The sequence below is a fragment of the Marmota monax genome, unplaced genomic scaffold, assembly GCF_021218885.2.
Source record: "Marmota monax isolate L192 unplaced genomic scaffold, Marmota_monax_Labrador192_F-V1.1 WCK01_AAM20220418_F8-fsc00007, whole genome shotgun sequence".
Lineage (NCBI taxonomy): Eukaryota > Metazoa > Chordata > Mammalia > Rodentia > Sciuridae > Marmota > Marmota monax.
In genome coordinates this window covers 21,466,598-21,488,400 of record NW_026692781.1, presented here as the reverse complement: position 1 = coordinate 21,488,400, position 21,803 = coordinate 21,466,598, and the positions used below count along the sequence as shown (strand labels likewise).

Sequence of the window (21,803 nt, the reverse complement as noted above, 5' to 3'; positions counted from 1 at the left end):
CATCCTAACCAACATTTATTATTACTTGTATTCTTGATTACTGCCATCCTGACTGGAGTGAAATGAAACCTCAGTGAAGTTTTCATGTGCATTTCTTCAATTGCTAGAGATATCGAACATTTTTTTTCATGTATTTGTTGATCATTCATATTTCTTCTGTGAGTGCCTGTTTAGTTCTTTCGCCCATTTATTAATTGGGTTATTTGTTTTATTGGTATATTTTTTTTTAGTTCTTTATATATACCAGGTTAATGCTCTGAGTTGCAGGTGGCAAAGATTTTCCCCCAGGTTCCCTCTTCACGTTCTTGGTTGTTTCCTTTTCTGTGAAAAATCTTTTCAGTTTGATACAATCAAATTTGTTGATTCTTTTTTTTTTCTTTTTATTTTTTTATTGGTTGTTCAAAACATTACAAAGCTCTTGACATATCATATTTCATACATTAGATTCAAGTGGGTTATGAACTCCCATTTTTACCCCAAATACAGATTGCAGAATCACATCGGTTACACATCCACATTTTTACATAATGCCATATTAGTAACTGTTGTATTCTGCTACCTTTCCTATCCTCTACTATCCCCCCTCCCCTCCCCTCCCATCTTCTCTCTCTACCCCATCTACTGTAATTCATTTCTCTCTTTGTTTTCTACCCATTCCCCTCACAACCTCTTATATGTAATTTTGTGTAACAATGAGGGTCTCCTTCTATTTCCATGCAATTTCCCTTTTCTCTCCCTTTCCCTCCCACCTCATGTCTCTGTTTAATGTTAATCTGTTCCTCCTGCTCTTCCTCCCTGCTCTGTTCTTAGTTGCTCTCATTATATCAAAGAAGACATTTGGCATTTGTTTGATAGAGCCCTGATATCCAGAGTATACAAAGAACTAAAAAAATTAAACAATAAGATAACAAATAACCCAATCAACAAATGGGCCAAGGACCTGAACAGACACTTCTCAGAGGAGGACATACAATCAATCAACAAGTACATGAAAAAATGCTCACCATCTCTAGCAGTCAGAGAAATGCAAATCAAAACCACCCTAAGATACCATCTCACTCCAGTAAGATTGGCAGCCATTATGAAGTCAAACAACATCAAGTGCTGGCGAGGATGTGGGGAAAAGGGTATACTTGTACATTGCTGGTGGGACTGCAAATTGGTGCAGCCAATTTGGAAAGCAGTATGGAGATTCCTGGGAAAGCTGGGAATGGATCCACCATTTGACCCAGCTATTGCCCTTCTAGGACTATTCCCTGAAGACCTTAAAAGAGCTTACTACAGGGATACTGCCACATCGATGTTCATAGCAGCACAATTCACAATAGCTAGACTGTGGAACCAACCCAGATGCCCTTCAATAGATGAACGGATAAAAAAAAATGTGGCATTTATACACAATGGAGTATTACTCTGCACTAAAAAATGACAAAATCATGAAATTTGCAGGGAAATGGATGGCATTAGAGCAGATTATGCTAAGTGAAGCTAGCCAATTTGTTGATTCTTGATTTTACTTCTTGCACTTTAAGAGTCTTGTTGAGGAAGTTGGTTCCTAAGCCAACATGATGGAGTGTTAGGACAACATTTCCTTCTAGGAGGTGCAGGGTTTCTGGTCTAATTCCTAGATTTTTGATCCACTTTGAGTTGAGTTTTGTGCAGAGTGAGAGAGAGCAGTTAAATTTCATTCTGCTACATATGGATTTCCTGTTTTCCAAGCACCATTTGTTGAGGAGGCTATCTTTTCTACAATGTATGTCTATGGTGCCTTTGCCTAACATTAGCTGACTGTATTTATGTGGGTTTGTCTCAAGTGTCTTCTATTCTGGTCCTTTGGTCTTCATGTCTGTTTTGGTGCCAATACCATGCTGTTTTTAATACTATAGCTCTGTAGTACGATTTAATGTCTGGTATTGTGATGCGTACTGTATCATTTTTCTCACTAAGGACTGCTTTGGCTCTTCTGGGTCTTCTATTTTTACAAATGAATTTCATGACTGCTTTTTCTATTTCTGTGAAAAACATCATTGGAATTCTAATAGGAGTGACATTAAAACTGTATAGAGCTTTTGGTAGTATGGCCATTTTGACAATATTAATTCTGCCTATCCAAGAACATGGGAGCTCTTTCCATCTTCTAAGATTTTCAATTTCTTTCTCTAACGTTCTGTAGTTTTCATCATAAAGGTTTTTCACCTCTTTTGTTAGATTGATTCCCAAGTGTTTTTATTTATTTATTTGTTTGTTTGTTTATTTTTGAAGTTATTGTGAATGGGGTAGTTTTCCTAATTTATCTTTCAGCTGATTCATCATTGATGTATCAGAATGCAATTGATTTATGGATATTAATTTTATATCCTACTAATTTGCTGACTTTGTTTGAGTTCTAGAAGCTTTATAGTGGAGTTTTTTGGGTCTTCTAAATAAAGAATCATGTTATCAGCAAATAGGGACAGTTTGAGCTCTTCTTTTCCTATTCATATTCATTTAATTCTTCTTTTGCCTAATTGCTATGCCACAGTTTTAAAGACTAGATTTAAAAAAAGTGGTGAAAGCATTCCTGTCTTGTTCTAGTTTTTAGAGAGAATTCTTTTTCCAATTAGAATGGATTTAATAAATATAGCTTTTACAATGTTGAGGTATGTTCCTGCTATCCCTGGTTTTTCTTGTATTTAGAACATGAATGGATGCTATATTTTGTCAAATGCTTTTTCTGTTTCTATTAAGATAATCATGTGATTCTTATCTTTAAGTCTATTGATGTGAAAAATTACATTTATTGATTTCCATTTGTTGAACCAACCCCGCATCCCTTGGACAAACCTCAATTGATAATGGTGCACTATCTTTTTAATGTGTTTTTGTATGTGATTTCTGTCAGTATTTTATTAAGATTTTTTGCATCTATGTTCACTATAGATGTTGGTCTGAGGTTTTGTTTCCTTGATGTGTCTTCATCTGGTTAAAGTATATTTATAATCTAAGATCAAAATTTTCTCTTTTTGTAAACTTTTTTTTTTTACTTTCTACTTCTCCTACATTTACACTGAACTTATATTTCCTTTAACCCTATCCTTAAATTTCACAGTCCTTGTCCATAATCAGTCCATAAATCCCTTTCTCTTTTCTTTATTTCCAGTTTAGCCTAGTATAAAAGTTTAGCAATTTTGTTGAGTTTTAGGAGTTTTCTGTTTCCCACTCTTTCATCTTTTCCATTAGTTTTAAATGGATAAAAATCTATTTTGTTCTGACCATTAGTATTAGTCATCCTGCTAGGTATTTTGAATCTTAAAAAGGACCTATTCAGTAGAAAAAGAGATTGTATAACCAAAAAATAGAGAACATAAGATGTTTTGCAATTTCATACAATTATATAGATGTATGTGAAGTAATGATTAAATATAAAGTTGAAATCAGGAAGTCAAAAGTCAGATCACCAGGGACTATTTCCTGCTAAGTAACTGTCATCTGGCTTATAAAGAAGGGAGAGACCCAAAGAAAAATGTTAAGTAAAAGTAATGACCTTATCCCATGTGGGTTTCATATCCACTTGGCAGGAAAGATTTGAAGAGGAAAGGGTTAGAAAGACTTGAACATTTAAGGGTTATTAAACTACATTTGGAAGCTATCATAAAAGCCTGAAAACAGTGAGACATTAAAAATAAGGAGTTGTAAGTGATAAAAATTCAGAGAATAGAATGAAAAAGAATGGCTAATCAATGTAAGGACAGACGTTTTAAATGAGAAGAAATTTTACTTGACTCTAAGTTTTCCAATTTGATTATTCAGGTGAATAGTAATTCTGATCAGAGAGGCAGTAAATACAGATGAAAGATCATGATTTTGAGAATGTGAGATAATGATTCTAACCTCTGATCTACTGAGTTTGTTCCATGTGTAGACACAGCATACAAATGGAGGTAGCCGGAAGCGAAGTCAAACGTAACAGGTCACTTCTAAGATGATTTCCAGCAATCTCTGCCTGCTGATTTTTCTTGCCCCTTTGTGATCCTGTGCTCTTGAAATGTAATCTAGACTCAGTAACTTACTTCAAAATAATAGGAGACTACAGAAACAGCGGTATATTCGTTTTCTGGGGCTGCCAAAACAAATTACCACACATACACTGGCTGCCTTAAAAGAATAGAAATATATCCTGTCGTCATTCTGGAAGCCAGAAGTCTGAATCAAGGTATTGAAAAAGCTACACTCCCTCAGTAAACTAAAGGCGAGGTTATGTCTCCTTTGTCTTCCAGCTTCTGGTGGCTTCTCCACTGCATGTGGCTACATCAACAGGTAATAGATCTGAAGTCCCTGAGTGTCTTCACATGGCCTTCTTTTTTTATATCTTTCATTATTTTATTGGTACATTATAATTAGAAATAATAGGATTCACTATGCCATATTTGTATATGCACAAATTATAATTGATCAATCTCATTCCCCAGTACTATCCTTTGCTGTTCACCTGATTTACTTGTTCTACTCTGCTGAACTCCTTTCTGTTGTTGTTACTGATGTTGTAATTAGTAAATTATAATTAAATATATAAGCAGGAGTGGTATATTTGTACATGGACATAACATAATATGGAAGATTTCCTTCACCAGTACTTCCCCCTCTCTTTATCTTTTAAGGACCTGTGTCACTGGAGTCAGGGTTCTACTGATTAATTCAAGATTATCACATACAAGGATCCTTAATTATATATACCCTATCTGTCTAATAATTTTACATTCACAAGTTAGGACTTGAGAATCTGTTTGGAAACCAACATGAAACTCACTACAGATGGGACGACACTTCCCAGATTTGGTTATAAAACATGCAGCTCCACTGGGAAGTTAAATACCCAAATGGCCGCTAGCCATTCCTTGAATCTGAATCTACCCTTAAAGTGTCATGTTGAACTATATTCATTTGTTCATCATGTATGCTTCATTCAATACACTACAACCTCCTGGGATGGGGATTATGTCTTCTTCATTTTTTTTTCTATAGTTCATGGTTTAGTGCCTGGCAAATAGCAAGTGTTCAGCCAATGGTGATTTCAAGGAAGGAAAAGTCTACAAATTACTCTGCCTTTCTTTAATCTGGGTTCTATTTGTTCTTTTAAGACACGTATCACTAAATTAATTCTTAATTCTTAATTATTTAGGGTAGCACAGATCATCTGATTCTATAAATGAATAATTATATGGCTGGGGTTGTAGCTCAGTGGTGAAGTGCTTGCCTCACATACATGCATGAGGCACTGGGTTCAATCTTCAGCACCACGTTAAATAAATAAATAAGTTTTATATATATAATAATATATACATATATATGTAGATGAACACAATATTATTTATATATATATATAACTTTTAATAGTTTATATATATATATATATAAACTATAAAAAGTTAGTCCTCGCTATCTAATGATGAAATACAAATTCCAAAGTATATCAACCCAAATCAAAGAACAGAGAACACACTCCCCACTACTTTGCTCTCTCTACTCTATCTGTCTAATTTCCTGATAATCCCCCATGCCTTCCCGGCCCTGCCCTTTGCTCTGAATTGACTCTCCATTTCTTTTAACTACCAGTCCTACTTATTCTGGAAATCTGGCTTCCCACTTGTGAAGAGGCCTCACTTCAGCAACTGTTCTTTCCTTTTACTTCTTCTGTGGCATTTGGTACACTCTGCCTCTACTGGAATTACTGAAATGTGTTTCTTATCTTATCATAGTTTTATTGAAAGTCAAAGTAACAAGGAACTATTTCTGTGCTTCTCTTTCCCTAATCTCAACTAACACCATTCCCATTGCTCAATAATCACAGTGGTTAGGTTTAGTGTCACACTAAGTTTTCAATAAACATCAGTTAAACAAATGGATACATGTCTTCATTGACAAATACTGCATTTTCAGTCATGTGGAAAGATTATGCATATATATATAGCCACTTTTCTTCTAGGCTTAGTTATATAAGGGAATATGCTTGTTAAATATATCTGACTAGGAGAAAGCTACGGTTTTCAATCAAAATTTAAAATCCTAGTTTTGAGTTTTTCTTCAATCCAAAGTAAGTTTAGTTAATAAAAATTTTTGAATGATAAAATAGTAGTCAATAATTCAACAGTCTTCAAAACTGAGTAAGGACAACTTTAACAATTTCTACCTTCTGTGGGTAAACTCAACAACAAAAAGCCTTTAAAACATCATAATCATTGACTCAGTGATGCTATTTTAATAACTCTACTAAGATAATAATAACTCTACTTTATCTATGTTTTTACTGAATAATAAAGACATATACCCTAAATATGCATATACAGTGATGGGGGGGGAACCAGGGATTGAACTCAGGGGCACCCAACCAATAAGCCACATCTCCAGCCCAATTTTGTGTTTTAAAGACGGTCTCACTGAGTTTTTGCTTAGCGCTTAGCTGTTGCTGAGGCTGGCTTTGAAATCAAGATCCTCCTGCCTCAGCCTCCCAAGCCACTGGGATTACAGGCGTGCACCACCACACCCAGAACATACCCTAAAATATTTTAAAATCATTTATATGTCAAATGATACAGTGTAAAATATGAAACATAAATTCACATTCCCAAAGAATAGAACAAAGTAGGTGTATTACAAAAATAATAAAGAAAGCTTAGAGTATAGTTCAATGGTAGAGTAAATTTCTATCATGAGTTTGACCTGCACACAGCACAAAAAAAAATAAAAAAAATAACCATAATATTATCAACAAAGATACAAAAATATAATTTATCACCTCAATTTGGTTTAAAAAAGAAAACCAGCAAAGCAAAAATCAAATGACATAGAACAACCACAAATGTTATTTTTTAAAAAAGGTATTTGTTTGTGTTTTGTTTTGATTTTTTTTTTTTTTTTTGTACCAAGGATTGAACTCAAGGGTACTCTACCACTGAGCAACATTCCTAGCCATTCTTTTTCTTTTTTTTTTTTAATTGATACAGAGTCTCCCAAAGTAGCCTAAGTTAGCCTTCAATTTTTAATACTTCTGCCTCAGCCTCTTGAGTTGCTTGGATTACAGGGGTGCACTGTGGTACCCCATTTATATCTGCTCTTAATTTTATTTTGCTTTAATGTATTTTATCATTTTCCTTTAATAATCTTTTTAGAAATAGTATATAAGTAATGATTTGTTCTTACCTGAATATGCTCAAATATAGTTGAAAGAATATATGGACACTTGGCCTTTTGTAGCTTCAATCATATAGCTGCCAACAGAATTCTTCTTCTATCACTTCCTCTCCTATGTATATCAGATAAAATAAATACAATAAAAATGAAATTAAAATTGGGCTTAATAGAATTCATCAGTAATTACATTCTTTTATTTAGAGAGTACATTATATCTTCTAAAATTTTAATTATACTTCTTGTGAAAGTTCAAGAAAGTTTCCATATGGTAGGGAAATAATAATAAAACATATTTTTTAAAAAGATAGAGTGGCAGGTTGCTAGATGATGACAAGTAGCAGTACTGCCACATACCTAGTGAGTTAAAGTTTTAACTCGTAGGTATGTTACTGTTATAACCCAGTGGTAGTTGGTGGACTATAAATGCCTCTCTCCCTTGAGCTGTGTAAGTAGCTCAGTTATCTCTTTCACATAGTAGCTAATTAGACTAACTGAGCTCACAACCTGCTCATGATTCCCAAAGTGATACAGAATATGAAAAAGCAAAGATTTATTTTCATTCCACTTCAATTATGATAAAAAGGCATTTAGATAGTTATCCTTCCATTGATCAACATGTTAAAACCAAAACAGATAGTTTGGGTTAAGACTTTTAAATTTTCATCCCAACAGACAAAATGAAAAAGACTTTCCAGGTAGATACAACAACACAAATGGTCTTCCCTTAATTCAGTCACTTCAAATGTACCTCCAACAAAAATCCATATGGTAGCAGAAAAAAATCACAGAATAATACCTCTTCTTGCCAAAACACCATTTTTTTCTGGCAAAAATAAGGAGATTATATATAGAGAGAGAGACACACACACACACACACACACAAATTTGTCTTGCCTCCACCATGATATGAGTATCAGTGACACCATACCTACATTTTTTACTTTCTTCAATAATAGAGTGAGATCAAATATTATTTTATTCCTACTTCTGTGTTTGTATCTAAGATTTATATATATATATATATATATATATATATATACATGTATACATATATATATACATACATACACTGAAAACTCTTCTTTCATCTTAGGTGCAATCTTCTTTAGAAACTTGTTTATCTATTTGTTCACTTTCTTTTCCTTTTCTATCAGAGCTTTAAAAAGATCTTAATTTAACTTCCCCCAGAGGCAAATCCTGATGTAACAACTCAATTACAAGACAATTTATTTGTGAGATGATCCCAGGAAACACCAGTAGGGAGAAAAGAAGTGAGACAAGTACTGTAAGGCCTCTTATTAACAGAGAGAGCATCATCAAGTCCATCAACACTGTTGGCAACTACAGTGTAAACTGGCTGGGGAAAATCTGATACCCAGTGTAGACAGATACATCTCACCTGAAAAATGAAAGAGTAGGCATTGGGATACACCAACCCTCATTAATCATTAGCTGAGTCATGCTCCCAGTGGTGTTAATTCCCTGAGACTTCCCGCCTGCTTTGGTTGGCAAAGTTGTCTTTGGTAGTCAAAGAAACCCAAATGCAGGAATATCTGATAATGGAGATTCTGCCAGTGTGAACTGCAGTGTTAAGGGGAACAGCATATAGGCAGTTCATCAAGAGCATCTGCCCCAGAAGACTGCAATTTAAACATCTGAATTAAAATATAAGCAATATAAATTAAAATATAAGTAAATGTTAACCAAAATATTCAATAAATCATATTCTAAAATATTTCAAGGCCACATATCGATACTTTATATATTAAAGACAAATAATATTTGCCCTTCCAGTCTGATGATATTTGCTAAATCATATGGTATTCTCTTACTGATCACTAGACTTTGGAGTATGTGAATGATAAAATTCATTTTATCTTTCCTCAAAATGTAAAGACTGCTTTGTCCTATACTGCCAGCTATGAAAAAAGGTCTGTCCGTTGAGGATAGAGAATTTTAAACATGATACATAGTGAGAAGAAAACCATGAAACCATGTTATGATTTCCAGAGTGATTTAATAAACAAGATTATATTTTTCTTGTTTATTGTCTTAGGGAAGAAGAAAAGGGGGGTAAAAACTAGTTCTTTTCAGGATGAGGGTAATTTGTGACAAATATTAATCTAAAAAATTAGAGAGAAGCTATCCAAGATAACATAAATGTTAACCAAAATATTCAATAAATCATATTCTAAAATATTATTAAAAAGTAAACATAGTTGGGCTCAGTGGCACACACCTGTAATCCCAGCGGCTCAGGAGGCTGAGGCAGGAAGACTGCAAGTTCAAAGCCCACCTTAGTAAAGGCAAGGCGCTGAGCAACTCAGTGAGACCCTGTCTCTAAATAAAATACAAACTAGGGCTGGGGATGTGTCTGGTTGGTTGAGTGCCCCTGAGTTCAATCCCCAGTACAAAAAAATTAACATGTTCCTCAAAATGGTCAGTTCAACTTAACATTCCCAGAGCTTTTATTTGCATTTCAGATTAACTGAAACTTGATCTTACTATAGGAAATACTTTTCAAAGTAGAATATTTTATGCAATGTGACAGAATAAAGAAGCCCAGAAAAATACCCACATCAAAAACAAGAATGAACTTGTGCCTACTTCTGTCTTTCTTTTTGCAGGAAAATGATATATATTCTGCACTGGATCTATTATTGCAAGGGTGACATGATTATATTTGTTCATAGAAAGAACACTTAGAATATTCTTTCAAAAAATGAGATTGGCTTATGAGCTGCTCTTTTGAACATGTTTTTATTTTACATTTTAATATAAAATCCTGCTGTCCAATTCAAATGCTTTTTTTTAAATTTTAGTATGTTTAATTTGATACTGTTTTGCCACTATTTATGACATTCTCATACAATTTGAAGATGTATAGGAAATAAATGAAGACAATCATTCCTTTAGCAAAATTTTCATTTTTCCCAATAACACTGACTTATGAAAAACATTATTAGAATTGCAACACAAACTGTTAACGTAACACTTGTATCTTTAAATTTTCCTGTATAATAAACCAAACTGAACAAACAAGGCAAATGAAAAGTCATCTCTACTTGTCAGTAAATGACACACAAATCACAATTATTAATATTATCATTTCTACATAGTCCAATAATTTAATATTATTTCAATTTAATCCGAAAAATGTTGCAAAAAAATCCTACATAGTCATCTCCCACAGTCTCTAAAATTCAAAATACACAAATCAGATATTTGGATCTAATGTTTATTTTTTTTTCTCCTTTTTAAAAATGACTTCAAGTAAGAAATAGAGCAACGCTTACTGTAACAGCGAGACACCTAGCATTACTGGTCCTTCTTATTTCCCTTATCACCTACATGCAGTTATGTCAGAGTAAATTACACTCCACTTAATAAACAGACTCCAGTTTGTTTCCTCTTCTGGTTTATGCCCCCAGTTACCCATCCGTAACCAGCCATGATCTTCTCAAATGTTTCCACCCTAAGGTACAAATGTGGTGACTTAGGAATCTGTCCTAAGTGGCTTGGGGCAATCATTTCCTGTGTATTCCAGTCTTCCCATTAAGGCTACAGCATACATATAATCATGACCACACCCCTATTCTTTAAGAAAAATACATTAGAAAAATCATTTAGTCCACTTAACTAATATTAACTAAGTATATCTTGAATGCTTGATTGTTTTAGTCAATAATAAGAGGAAAATAAGTCTATATTCTCTTTTGCATTTTTTCAATGTAATGAGTGCTGTATAAATAGTAAGGTCAGGTGCTACAGAAACATAGAGTAGCTTCCGGAAAATCTTCCTTAAAAAAAGATGGAACCCGTGAACCTTCAGTTAGAAACTAGCTACTAAGTAGGAAAAGGCCACAGGTGGGAGAGGAAGAATAAGAAACAACTCGCCAAGTGGCAGGAAAGGTAAACAGTACATTGACTTGAAAGTAAAATACTTAAAAGCGATTGTCCTGCACAAAGCTCTAGTGACAACTTGAGACCACATCAGGAAAGCTTGTGAACACTGCGCTGTAAAATTTGGATTTTATCCTAAGGTGACAAGAGGATGATAAAACAGAGAAGTGCTACAGTGTGTGTGTGTGTATATATATATATATATACACACACACACACAAATATGTATATATGTGGGTGTACATATATATAAAACATATATAGGTACATATATATGGTTAAACATATATGATATACATGTATATACATATTTGTATAAATGTTATAATAACATTGAGATAGATAGATAGATAGATAGATATTATTTTAGTAAGATCTTGCTGCTAGTGTGGCTCAGAGCAGACATGAAAGAAATCAGATCACATATCGGGGAGACCAATTCATATCTCAGCAGATTTTTCAACCCAGACTCTCAAGCCAGGAGATCCTGGAACAACGTAAACCAAGTTCTGAAAGAAAATGGATGCCAACCAAGAATTTTATATCCAGCAAAATTAAGCTTCAGATTTGGTGACAAAATGAAAACTTTTCATGATAAACAAAAGTTAAAAGAATTTAAAGTGAGAAAGCCTGCAATACAGAGCATTCTCCACAAAATATTCCAGGAGGAGGAAATGAAAAACAACAATGAAAATCAGCAAAGAGAGGAACTACACTAAAGGAAAGGCCAATCAAGGTCAAACCAAGTCAAGATAAAAAAAACAAAACAAAAATAACCCAAAATGTCTGGGAATACAAATCATATTTCAAAAATAACCCTGAATGTGAATGGCCTCAACTCCATCAATTAAAAGACACAGACTGACATATTCAATTAAAGAAAAAAGACCCAACAATATGTTTCCTTCAAAAGACTATCTCACTAAAAGACATCCACAGACTGAAGGTGGAAGGGTGGGAAAAAAAAACATACCACTCACATGGACTATGTAAACAAGCAGCAATATCCATCCTCATATCAGATAAAGTGGACTTCAAACCAAAGCTAGTGAAAAGGGATAAAGAAAGACATTTCATACTGCTTAAAGGATTCATACATCAACAAGACATAACAATCATAGATACCTATGCCCCAAACAATGGGACATCTATGTATGTCAAACAAACTCTTCTCAAATACAAGAACCAAATGGACCACAACCCAATAATACTAGATGACTTCAACACACCTCTATCACCTCTAGATAGATCTTCCAAACAAAAACTAAACAAATAAACTATCTAATTCAATAATACAATCAATAATTTGAACTTAATAGACATATATAGAATATTCCATCCATCAATAAGCAAATACATGTTCTTCTCAGCAGCACATGGATCCTTCTCCAAGAGACCATATGTTATACCACAAAGCAAGTCTTGTCAAGTACAAAACATTGAAGATACTACCCTGCATTCTATCAGACCATAATGGAATAAAACTAGAAATCAATGATAAACATTAAAAGAGAAGCTACTCCAACTCCTGGAGACTAAACAATATGCTATTGAATGACACATGGATAACAGAAGACATCAGGGAGGAGATAAAAACATTAAAATCTTAGAGGTAAATGAAATTCTTATACAACTTATCAAAATCTCTGGGACACTATAAAGGCAGTGCTAAGAGGAAAGTTCACTGCATTAAGCTTATTCACCAAAAGAAAAAAAAGTCAACAAATAAACGACCTAACATTACATTTCAAAGCCCTAGAAAAATAAGAAGAAACCAATACCAAACGTAGTAGAAGACAGGACATGATTAAAATCAGAGCAGAAATCAATGAAATTGAAACAAAAGAAACAATTCAAAAATTGACAAAACAAAAAGTTGAATCTTTGAAAAAATAAATAAAATTGGCAAGCCCTTAGCCACTCTAATGAAAAGAAGGAAGGAGAAAACTCAAATTACTAAAATTTGTGATGAAAAAAAAATCATGACAGACACTACTGAAATACAACTAAAAAATAAAAGACAATTAGAAACTATTTTGAAAATGTATACTCCATTAGAATAGAAAATCTTGAAGTCACCAATAAATTTCTAGAGGCAAATGATCAACCCAAACTGAGTCAAGAGGACACACACAATTTGAACAGATACAGATCAGTTTCAAGGAAGGAAAATATAAGATGCCATCAAAAGCCTACCAACCAAGAAAACATTGGGACCAGATGGATTCACAGCTGAATTCTATAAGACCCACAAATAAGAATTAATTCCAACACTCCTCTAATTATTCCATGAAATAAAAAAGGAAGGAAACCTTCCAAACTCATTCTATGAAGTGGTATCACCCTGATACCAAAACCAGGCAGAGATACATCAATGAAAGAAAATTTCAGACCAATATCCCTGAAGAGCATTGATGCAAAAATTCTCAATAAAATTCTGGCAAATTGCATATAAAAACATATAAAAAATAGTGCATAATGATCAAATGGGGTTTATTTCAGGGATGCAAGTTCGGGTCAACATAAGGAAATTAATAAATATGATTCATCACATCAATAGACTTAAAGATAAGAATCATATGATTATACCAACTGATGCAGAGAAAGTATTTGACAAAATACAGTACCCTTTCATGTTCAAAACATTAGAAAAACTAGGGAAAGTAGGAACATATTTCAACACTGTGAAAGCTATCTATGCTAAACCAAAGGCTAACATAATTCTAAATGGAGAAAAATTGGAAACATTCCCTCTAAAACCTGGAATAAGACAAAAATGCCCTCTTTCACCACTTCAACATGGTCCTTGAAACTCCAGCCAGAGCAATTAGACAGACAAAAGAAACTGAAGGTATACAGATAGGAAAAGAAGAACGCAAACTATCGTTATTTGCTGATGACATGATTCTATACTCAAAGGATCCAAAAAATTCCACCAGAAAACTTCTAGAATTAATTAATGAATTCAGTGAAGTAGCAGAATATAAAATCAATACCCATAAATCAATTGTGTTTCTATACATCAGTGATAATTTCTCTGAAAGAGAAATTAGGAAAATGACCCCATTCACAATAGCCTCAAAAAAAAAAAAATACTTGGGAACCAACTTAACAAAAGAGGTGAAAGACTTCTATAATGAAAACTACAGAACACTGAATAAAGAAATTGAAGAAGTCTTTAGAAGATGGAAAGATCTCCCATGCTCTTGGATAGACAAAATTAATATTATCCAAATGGCCATACTACCCAAAGCACTATACAGATTCAATGCAATTCCAGTTAAAATCCCATATTATTCCTTATGAAATAGAAAAAAACAATTATGAAATTCATTTGGAAAAATAAGACACCAAGAATAACCAAAGCAATCCTTAACAAGATTATTAAGGATAATAATCCTTAAATGTATTATGATGCAATATCATAATACTGCATCATAATACCAGACCTTAAACTAAAAAGCTATAGTAACAAGAATGGCATGATATTGGCACCAAAATAGACATATAGATCAAAAATCCAGAATAGAAGACACAGAGACAAACCCACAAAAATATAGTTATCTCATACTAGACAAAGACGCCAAAAACATACATTGGAGAAAAAATAGCCTCTTCAACAAACGGTGCAGGGATAACTGAAAATCCATGTGCAGCAAAATGAAAATAAACCCCTATCTCTCACCATGCACAAAACTCAGCTCAAAGTATATCAAGGTCCTAGGAATTAGACCAGATACCCTGTGTTTAACACAGGAAAAAGTAGTCCCAAATCTTCATCACGTCGGATTAGGCCCCAACTTCCTTAACAAGACTCCTAAAGCACAAGAAATAAAATTAAGAATTAATAAATGGGATGGACTCAAACTAAAAAGCTTCTTTTCAGCAAAAGAAACATCAATGAGGTGAAGAGAGAGCCTACATTTGGGGAGCAAATTTTTCCTACACGCAGGTCAGATAGAGCACTAATCTCCAGGATATATAAAGAACTCAAAAAACTTAGCACCATAAACACAAACAACCCAATTAATAAATGGGCCAAAGAACTGAAAAGACACTTTTAAGAAGAAGATATATATTTGGACAACAAAATATGAAAAAATGTTCAACATCTCTAGTAACTAGAGAAACGCAAATCAAGATTTCATCTCATACCAGTCAGAATGGCAGTTATCATGAATACAGACAACAGTAAATGTTAACAAGGATGTGGGGGAAGAGGCACACTCACACATTTCTGTTGGGACTGCAAATTGGTGTAACCAATCTGGAAAGCAGTATGGAAATTCCTTAGAAAACTTAGAATGGAACCACCATTTGACTCAGCTATGCCACTGCTCAGTCTATATCCAAAGGACTTAAAATTAGCATACTATAGTGTCACAGCCACATCAAATGTTTACAGCAGCTCAATTCACAATAGCTAAACTGTGGAAGCAACCAAAAGGCCCTTCAATAGATGATTGGATAAAGAAACTGTGATATCAAAAGGCCCTTCAATAGATGATTGGATAAAGAAACTGTGATATATATATATATATATATATATATATATATATATATATATATATTTATATATATATTTATATATATATTTATATATATATATATAAACTGTGATATATATATTATATATATACATACACACACACACAATGTAATATTACTCAGCATTAAAAGAGAATTAAAATTATGGCATTTGTAGGTAAATAGGTGGAGTTGGAGACTATCATGCTAAGTGAAGTAAGCCAAACCCAAAACCAATGTTCTATCTGATAAGTAGATGCTTATCTATAATGTGGGTGGGGAGGGTAGCATGGGAGGAATAGAGGAACTTTGATGGGGCAAATGAGAGGGAGGGGTGAGGAGTGGAAATGGGGGAAGGAAAGATGGTGGAATGAGATGAACATCATTAACCTAGGTACATGTATGACTGCACATATGTTGTGATGTCATATCATGTATAACCAGAGAAATGAAAAGTTGTTCTGCAATCATGTACAATGAATCAAAATGCATTCAGCTGTCATATATACCTAAGTAAAATAAATTAATTAATTTTTAAAAAGAAAAAATTAAAGGGAATCTAGTAGACTAGAGAAAAGGGACAGGTAAGGGTAGTAGAGCACGGTACTAGCCAAATTATACTGTTGTACTGTGTGCACGTATGAATATATAACAATAAATACCTCCTGGTATAATTATAATGTACCAGTTTTTAAAAACTGATTGTTAAGATATTTTTAAATGTGAAAAAAAAAAAAACTGTCAAAAGCCACACTTAATTTTTAGAAGACTTTATAATACTAATAAAAGCTACATATCATGTAAATATATTTCAGAATTCAGGAAAGCAGCTATTCAATAAAGGCCCTTATTAAGCAGTTTTTAAATAGTCACACAATAAATACTATTCAAATGAAAGAAGCCAAGAATTGGTTGATTATTTAATGAAAAGATAGATTAGAAAGTATTCATTAACTTGGATTATATAAATAGTCACTAGTTTAGATTTTCTAGTCCTATGAAGCCTAATGTTACTCGTGATACTCTCCACAAAGTGTGTAATATATTTAAATGCAAATTTTAATGAGCTATAATTCAGTCTTCAATTTCCCACAATTGGTTGGGGATGAGGAGAATTTTACTTAATCTTGTCTTTATCCTAAATTAATTGCAATATCACCATAATTGGATACAATTCACTTTAAATTATACACTCAATAAAATCTGGGAAACTTTTCATATCATTATAATGCAGCACCAAAAGTATACATATGAATCTACTGTTAATCATATAATTATTATTTTATGAATGAAGAAACAGACTCAGAGATGCAAATATCACAAGTGTCTTATATAGTGACCGGGCATGTTTGAATTCTTTTCTTTAGCAAACATTTTCAGAATGTTCTACAATTATTCTGTATGCTTCTCTAATGCCAAATGTTAGTGTACTATTTTGAACTGCTGCTCATTTATCAGGTGACATTTTCACAACACTACATCTTTCATTCTTCATTTACTTTAGTATATACTTACATTGTGCTCTCTTGACACCACCCCAACCCTTCGCCACCCCCAAACATTCTGGGAATAGCATTCTGGGTTTTTTTTTTTTTTTTTTTTTTGCACACCCACACTTTTTCCCTTCTTCCCGCAGACATATTTGGGTATGGACGGCAATGCCAGTACCAGGACAGGGCAATAAGAGCATGATCCTAGTCATAAGCATTCATGAAAAAAAGTGTGGATAAAGTTACAATATGCAAGATAAAATCAGTGCCTTTCTCTAAACCTTGAAAGAAGTAAACTCTTTCCCCTTGAGTTAATTAACTGCACAAATGAAAGCCTGAAATTTATTTGGACATTATATTTCTTGACTTGAAATATCCAGCTATCTTACCCTGGAAAGCAGGGTAGTGAGAAAGAAATAAATATATGACTGCCTGGGCTGGGGTTGTGCCTCAGTGGTAGAGCAATTGCCTGGCATGTGTGAGGCACTAGGTTCGATTCTCAGCAGCACATAGAAACAAATAAATAAATAAAGTTTTATCAATAACTAATAATACACACACACACACACACACATACATATGTGTGTGTGTGAGAGTGTGTGTTTGTATCTGGATTCAGCCATGCTTGAAGACCACTATAGAACTTTTGATTACGATAACCAATGTATATTTTGTTTCAACTAAGTTTTAGTTGTTTTCTGTCAAGTATAACCAAATAATTACTCTTAAATGTACACTACTTACAGGGACACTACTTATAGGGACATACTTTATTGAATTTTATATGGCTTTCCCTTAGTTGAACTAACATCACAAAATAATAATGGGACAAAATGATTGATATGCTGAAGAAAATAAAATTTTCCTGCAAAATTATTATTCAACCACTCTTTTGTTGTTTTGAAAATACGCATTTTTGTTAGAGACTTTGAAAGCACACGAAATTTCAAATGAGCCTTTAGTAGGTTTTTCAGATAAATAGGGAGAACTTTAGAGACTTCAAAATTTTTATGTTTGCTTAAGATGCAATACAGTGTTTCACCAAATATAGGTAGGAATATTACAATATTAATTATATCTTTCTTCTGTTGAGAATCATGGAGGAGATCAAATAGTAAATAAACAGATTTAGCCAAGATATGAACAATTTCATAAACTTCATGTTCAATATTGATGTGAAAAATTTCCTCATTTAAAAATTACACACAGTGAATGATATCTCATTGCTGAGGAGTTACCATAATATTTTACAATGTAAAGCAAATTAAAAAAAACATATTGGTTGCTGAATAGAATTATTCTAACCTTCTTCTACTATGAGAAGGTAATTCCTTATTTCTTTAAAGCTCTGTACAAGGATAGTAGCTAAGTAAATCTTTTGTGTCCTACTAACTGGGCAATGAAGTTTCTACAGTGAAGTATCTGCTTTGACATCTGGACCTTTAATAGCTTTCCATGCCTAAGGATTTGATATCTTCTGTGTGATGTCTGAAGAGCCTATTGAAAATAATCACTTGAAATATCAGCACTTGTAGAACTAGAAATATAAACTCAACTTTATTTTATAAGAAAGTTATAGATATATCAGATACCTGAGTCTACAGTTTCACAATTTCATTTTGAAGACCGGGTGCTGGACCATGTCACAGTATCACAAAATATAACATATTAAAAAGTTTTCCCCAAATATCAACTATTAAATGCATAAAAGTTTAGCTTATGAAATCTCATTTTTCATTTTTGTTCCCTTATAAAAGTGTTATGACCGTTTTTCTTCTCTGGGTTCAAATATATATATCACTATTTACTGCTCCCCACAAGTACCTGATCATCTCTAGATTTTTTTTCTCCATTTTTCCCCTTTCCCTTAGCACTAAGTCCCAACTCAAATAGAATTCCACCAACTATAACCACTGAAGAAACAAGTCATGCATGATAAATAGGTATTTGAATGATTACCTTCTCCATCCCCATAAAATATCATCTAGACTATAAAATTAATATATAAATTACTTATAAAGAACAAACACTATATATACCCTTCTGTGATCATCTTTTTGTTAAGACTTCTCTACATTTTCTTCATCAAAAGAAGTTTTTTCTGCCTTAACAATACTTTTAAAATTTCTTCTTTTCCAACTGATCTGTGATATTTGAAGATAGTTTTCCATCTGTGAGCAAAGAAGACAGCAATCATTTTGTTGAATTTAATCTCCCAAGACCCAATGACATAGTTTAAAGGAGATTTAGTAAATCTCTTCTTTGTTCACAGATTTATCAGAAAAAATAAAAGTGATGGCAATGCCAAATAATAACATCAAGTCTAACTTAATTTGATGGCTAAGTATGTTGCATGGAAGTTAAATCAAATGTTCTATAACTTATAGCACATTTTGCAACACTACGTTATCTTTCTTCCCTCTCTCCTAGGGGCATGTGTGAAAGCTGTAAGCACTATACAAATGTGAGATCACTTTACCAGCAACAAAAGATGCATTCCAGGATAAGTAATGACTTGTGCTGAAGAAGTAAAATGTTCAACCAAACTTCCCTTTTCCAGTAAGTAGAATAAAAATCTGCCCTTCCATGTAAACTTTCAGTAAGACATTTCAACAAGGAACCACAGAAAATACAAGAACATGCAATAGCAAGAATTTCTAATTTCCAAGTTGTGATTCATTAAAAGAAGAAGATAATCAAAGAAAAATCTTCCTAATTTTCAGCATCTATTCGTTAAAGGGAAAAAACTAGCATCGGCCATAGGAAATCACTCCCCTGGAGAACTCATCTCTGGAAAACTGGACAAACCAGTCTTCATCTCTTTGCTGTGCATGAAAACACTTAAAATCAAATCAGTAGGAAACATTATTTCAGACAATGAAGACATTGCGTAATACAGTTAATGAGGACAATACTGCCAGGAGCACATTCTTCTTTCTAGTGTGCTGTAACCATTTACAGCAAGTGAGCTGAAGGGAACAAAAATCTTCCAATCTCAGTTTGAGGCACAGATGAATCAATGACTTAGTATGATACATGTACCTCTCTCTGTAAAATATGGCAAAGTTGCTGGGATACTTTATAATAAGCATATTCTGATATTTTAAAGATTATTCTTTCCTCATCTTCTCCCTAGTTTTATTCATCTGATTAACATTTATTGAACACTTGCTCAGTGTCTGGCATTGCATTTTGGACTGGGAAAAGAGATGAAGAAATTTAGCTTCAAATAAAGTAGAGGAGACATACATGCAAATGAATTATAATAACTTGTAATAAATGCTAAAATCAATGTCAGCCCATTAAACAGTTTCATCTAACTTAATTCTTAATTTCTAAGTAGTAATCTGTACAAATTAGGTCAGTCTCTGATGATGAATTGGTAAGGTTCTTTTCATTTTTCCAAGTGCTTTCACTGACATAATTGCATTTTATTTTCCAAACAACCATGTCCCATATATAATATTCCATTTTTCCTCTTTTACCAAAGAGAAACATAACAATGAGAATTGAGTTAGTAGCATCAGAGCCACGACCACAACTTTATTTCCTTTTTACACCTGGATGATATCACACATAGTTTGCATACTAATCCTATGTGTTATTTATCCTTTGATTGCACTTTTTTGGTAAGCTCTTAAAGTTTTTATTGATAGTCCTGGAATAGAAAAGCTCTTATCCATTTTGGATAAGGGGTAGTCTTATAAGAAAACTATCCTAAACTATGAATTGTTTATTGTCAATTAAAATAATGGTGAAGTTTGGTCTTTTTTCTATTAATATCTGCCAAGAATATCTGCTATAGAAGAAAACAGATACAGTATGAAGTCTGAAACTATGTGGCAGATGTGTGTACAAATGAATGGAAATTACTGCCTAATCAAGGAAACCATAGTATTCAAAATACTTGTATCTTGCCAGCTGCATTTTAAATGTGGCAATCACGCCCTTGCTATAGGTCTGAATTATACTGAAATTGCATCATTTTCTTTATGCCTGGTCCACAGTAAATGCTAGATACATGTTTGGGAAGGATTTGGGTGAGGAAAGGAAAGAGTTAAAGTAAGAGAATCTTATTAGTAAGTCAGGAGCTCTACTCTGACAACAAACACATAAACAAGGGGTGGGAGAAGACAGAGACAGAAGTGGGTGGAGAAAGGGAGAAGGGGAGGAGGGGAGAGAGAGAGAGAGAGAGAGAGAGAGAGAGAGAGAGAGAGAGAGAGAGAGAGAGACTGTTATTTAAACAGAAGTAACTTACATTTGAAAGGCAACTTCATCTCCCATTTTAAAAACTCTAGCTGTGCTTTTAGTGGATACTATCTGAATAATCTGTGAGCACCTGCTAAGGGATTTTATAGAGAAGTAATGTTTCCAAGATAGAGACAATACTCTGAGATGTAATCTTTGTTCCTTTAAAAAAAAAAATGAAATAGTCTTATATGCTTACAAATGCCATCAATATCAAGTAAGTGCAATTTCCTGGAGAAGTAACTTATGTATTTTTAAGTCCCACCTATGGGTGGAAATTAACCCATAAAATGAAAATGAAATTGGAAGGGAAATATATAAATTAAATGAGGGAGGTGATAAGTAAAATTTGCAACAAAATCCAAAGACAGCCTCAAAAACAAAATGAGAAATAAGTATTTCTTATTCACTGACTGCTTTGCTCAAAGCAAAAATACATGGAAGGTCAACTATGAGCAGGTCCCTGGT

General features: G+C 33.3%; 1 protein-coding gene across 16 annotated transcripts in view; it reads right to left on the bottom strand.

The window, feature by feature from the left end:
• The window catches only part of Gulp1 (GULP PTB domain containing engulfment adaptor 1), a 287,088-nt gene that overhangs the window by 187,913 nt on the left and 77,372 nt on the right, over positions 1-21,803 (bottom strand). For all 16 annotated transcript variants that reach the window (XM_058580318.1, XM_058580319.1, XM_058580320.1 and 13 more), the window contains one exon: positions 7,177-7,279. The gene's annotated coding sequence lies outside the window, so the exon portion shown is untranslated. The remainder of the gene's footprint in view (positions 1-7,176; positions 7,280-21,803) is intronic.